The sequence below is a fragment of the Olea europaea genome, chromosome 21 (assembly GCF_002742605.1).
Source record: "Olea europaea var. sylvestris chromosome 21, O_europaea_v1, whole genome shotgun sequence".
NCBI classification, from domain to species: domain Eukaryota; kingdom Viridiplantae; phylum Streptophyta; class Magnoliopsida; order Lamiales; family Oleaceae; genus Olea; species Olea europaea.
The window spans coordinates 6752453-6757092 of NC_036257.1; the positions used below are offsets into that span (position 1 = coordinate 6752453).

The 4640-nt window shown below is 32.9% G+C and overlaps 1 long non-coding RNA gene across 1 annotated transcript; it reads right to left on the reverse strand.

Annotated features, from left to right (window-relative positions):
* Nucleotides 1–392: 392 nt before the first annotated feature.
* Nucleotides 393–3401, reverse strand: LOC111370495. The gene is made up of 2 exons (XR_002698422.1): nucleotides 3139–3401; nucleotides 393–614 (listed from the first exon to the last, which is right to left on the reverse strand). It is a non-coding gene; the product is annotated as an uncharacterized LOC111370495 (long non-coding RNA).
* Nucleotides 3402–4640: the final 1239 nt, after the last annotated feature.

Here is a 4640-nt window from a genome sequence, read left to right on the forward strand (position 1 = left end):
ATAACAAAATTAACCTTTTGCAACGTTCAGAAAATGTTGTTGAAGACCTTTTGCAACGATTTGGACGTATATTACAAATCTCAATATTATCATAGAGTAAAAGGATACAACAACTTTTTTGAATGTTGCCAATAATATTTTGCTCGTTTTTTAAATTTTGCCAATAATCTTTTTGCAGCGTTTTTTAATATTGTCAATAACCTTTCTGCAACTTTTTAAAATGTTGCTTGCAACATTTTTGAAATGTCGTCTATGCTTGTATATTTATTCTTTGTAACATTTGTTCATTGTTGCCATAGATGATTTTAATTTTTTTTTTTAAATTTGCATTTTTTTTATTTGTACAACAACTTACACAAATTAACCAAGAAACAAGATAAAAGATAACAATATCAAACTAATCCAATAATTATTATAAATTGAACTCCAAAATATAATAATATCCATACAAAATTCAGATCCAAAATTCTGAAACACCTAAAAAATCAATACATTTCCCAAAAAAGGAAAAAAAAATACTGAAAACCTTATGCAGTGAGTAAAATAGCCACACCAACATCCTTAATTTTCTTCTCAATCTCCAGTTTTCTACATTCTTCCCTCATTCTCTTCACCTGCATATAATATTCACAATTATTTCCACGTCAAAATCAAAGGACTTTTCACTACCCAAAATCTGTTGTTCAAGGAAATTGTTAGTACTTACATATTCATATGTTTAGTTGATGTATTGCAATCCGTAAAAACTATGTTGGAATGAAGATAAGGACAATAAGCATACCTAAATGAAGAAAAATCTCGTTTACATCTAAATACGATGATTGAACACATAAATTTCTCCTATCACAAATAATTTCTTTTTACTCCACTGCAAAGATTAAGAAAAAAACTCTTGTTACATCTAAACACGGTGATTGAACACATAAATTTTTCCTTTTATTGGCATGGATTTGTAACTGTATCAATAGTGAAAATCAACATTAAAGCCACCATAATGATTAAGTCATTAAGAAAACATCAAGAATAGTGCAGTGGCAGGACAAAAACCTATGGCTTGATATTGATGTTGCATTTTAGCTCTTGCTGAAGATCCTCAACAGTGAGAATTTTCCCACTTGTAACTGGAACAGAAAGTTTGGATATTACCTAATAGATGATGAATGAGTCGAATGGCAACTTGCCATTAAAAAGAAGAAACATATAGGGTAATTAGCACAAAACGTCCCTACCTTTAGAGGTTATTGTGGAAAACGTCTTTACCTTTCATTTTTTGGTATTTTTGCCCTTATTTGAATCTTTCGTTGCGCTGAAGGTCCTTTTCACTCTTTTGGAACGGAAAATGACAATTATACCCTCTTATTAAAACAAAAAACCAAAAAAAAAAAAGAAAAATTCAGAACAAATTCCAACCCTAACCCTAGACTTATAAAAAAGAATTGAGTCCCCAAATTAATTCAGAACAATTCACTAGCCTAAAGGTCGCAGCCGATAAATCATCTCTTTCATTTGCTCGATAGCTTGTGAATCGGGTTCATCCATGGAGGATGCAGATGAGATAGGCAGGTTGAAGTTTGTGTTTGATGAATTTGAATGATAATCTGATCTGGACTTCTTGGATTTCTGAGGATTAGACGAACGATTCGACTGATGAAAATCAAGATTTTGGAACTGTAATCCATTTGGTTTGATCAGTTGACTTTCTGATCTGCTTCTCTTGTTAGGACTAGGCTTATTATTAGCACCTGAAAAACTGGATTGAATGACATATTCATCAGTCGAAGCTTGTGATACTGTTTTGTTGGTGTAATGTTTTACAGTGGATGCAGATGTGCCGTCTGATTTGATGAGGGCGCTTGAATTTGGATTCCATGAGTCTTTGCAATCAGAGAAAAGCATGGAAATCTTAGCCAATCAACTGATGTTCTGTTTTGCTGTTGGTTGCTGATAACAAGCAATCAATGGATTCTAGATAGCCCGGATTCGAAATTCCAGCCTTGATTTCTTGAAGACCACCAAAAACTTGTCGATTTTCCAGGCCGAATTCAGCACCAAGGCAATTTTGTTGATTAATCATTGTAGAATTAGGCCTATTAACTTTGGCAGAACTCGTTTGGCCATTAATGGCGACTCCAGAACTTGTCGATTTTGGAGTCATTGCCGACATATTTCAGTTTAAAGAACCCAACTGCTGAATCATCTCAAATTTTTGGAGCGATAGAATTGGACTTAAAAAATAGTTTGAAAGACAACCATTCGACTTGGAAATTATCAGAACGGTGAATTGTTGTGAATTCATGGGTCGTATGTGTAGAGGAGAGTGAGAGATTTCCGATGGTATGGAGATCCAGTGGTTGGCCTGAGTTTTTTGGCTTGAAATGTGGAAGTGGAGGGGGGAGGAAGAGAAGAGAAAGTGTTCTTTTTGTTATTTTCAATATTTTAAATATTGGGGACTCATTTGCGCTTTTTTAAAAGTTTAGGGGTAGGGTTGCAATTAGTTTTGAATTTTTCTTCGTTATTTTTTTAGTTTTTTGTTTTAATAAGAGGGTATAATTATCATTTTCCGTTCCAAAATAGTTAAAAGGACCTTCAGCACAACGAAAGGTTCAAATAAGGGCAAAAATGCCAAAAAATGAAAGATATGGACGTTTTCCACAATAACCTCGAAAGACATGGACGTTTTGCGCCAATTACCCAAACATATAAGAAAAGGCAATCTACCTTTTCAAGGGTTGCCCAAAATTCTAAATTAACTAGATGAGAATTATCAACATTTAATTGTCACTACATGACTTAAAACCAGTAAAATAATTAAATTTCAGCTTGTATGTGAAATTATTTAAGTGAATAATTGATATTTTCAAAACCCATAAATCTATTTGACTTCTGCATATATGCTAGGTTGGAAAAGCATATGGATTAATTCTAAAATCCCTTTTGGCACATTCTTATAACCACCTTCGTAAATCAATCCACATCTACCATACACATCGCTGGCACCCATAAAAATTATCAATCGAAAATCTGCAGATGCAATTCCAATAGAAAATTCAAGATTATCCCCATTCCTCACAACGTCAACGATGTTAAACCAAAGGAAAAACAATTTAACACTAACCTCAGAAAGGCTGGTCAGCTTACCTTCGAAGATGTACACATCGATCTTGGAATTGTACTTTAGCTAGTATCAGCCTCTAAGAGAGAAACAGAGGAACCTTTAAAATATGTAATGAATTTTTCAATGACTTTATCGAGATCATAGTGGGTTATGCCTTTTAGGAGGAGCCCCATCGAGAAGTAATAAGACTAGAGGAGTTATAGGCTGTGATGGAAAGGTTTTCGTCGCCCTGTGTGGATGTGACGAGGATGGCGAGGGTGAGGTAGGTACTGTAAGAAGATTAGGGTTACTCTTGTGGTTGAGGTTTGTAGTTTTGAGTTTTGAATTCATTTTGAGTTTTGTGTTTTGAGCGCCTGTTTTGAAATTGCTGAAAATACGCTCTCTTTGTCATTTTGAAAAACGGTTTCTCAAAACATAAAACTGAAAAACGTGTTTACTTTGAGAATTTCAGAATAATTTTTTAAAATATTTTATTCAAGAAATTTGATTATTCAATAAATTTTAATAGTTTAGTGTTAATATAGCATTAACACCCAGTATTAGCCGTTAGATTTTATTTTTATTTTAAACTAGTAACCAACTTCAATTTTTGTTCTATTTTGACAATTATGCACGTCTCCGTGATTAACACTAACGACTCGTCCATATTTTACGGATTGTTTGAAGTTCTTAAAACTAATTCCATTTGTAATTATTTTTCATTTCCATCACTGCGCAAGCAATGAAAAATATAGAATAAATACGGAATGACCAAACTGAAACAGAAACATAAATCGAAATTCAATAACATGAAACATATTCGTAAAATGTAAAACTTATCTTCATTAAAACCTCGGGTGTACAAATTTCTTCAAAATTCTATTGTCATTTGATGCTATTATACTCACAATCAAGTATCATATCCAAAAAAATAGCATCCCCTCTATTCATTTTTTTTTTTGATGGAAACATTCATTCTATTCTAATGCAAAAGAATGTGTGCAAAACATGCTGTGGCTCCATAACCTGTGTTTTCCAATCACAAACTGGTTGTGCAAATTTGATCTTCTCTGCTAACTTGTGAATTCCACTGCAATTCCAATTGAAGGAAGCAATACATACATTGTCTGCTTGTGCTTTCTATTCACAATATAGTTTCATTGAGAAAAAGATAAATTATAGCTAAACAGAAGTTGCACAAATTACCAAGTCCAGCTTACACAGCCCCGTCTAAATCAACATATTTCATAACAAAACTCATTACCAAAGAGACAATTGCTACACTGATTCTGATTCTATGGTTATAAAATACACATAACCCTCAAATTTCATCATGAAAATGCACAGAAGAAGGGATGGCGGCTCAAAATTTTACTTAAGAAGACCATAAATGTAGCATACTAAAAAACACAATAGAGACAAACGCACTATCATGTTTGTTAGTTAATCAATTCATAATGTTATATATAGACGGAATCAACTTACAAATAAGTTCTCATTTTGTTTTGGATAACTAAATTCCCAATTGAAACTTTAGACACAAATT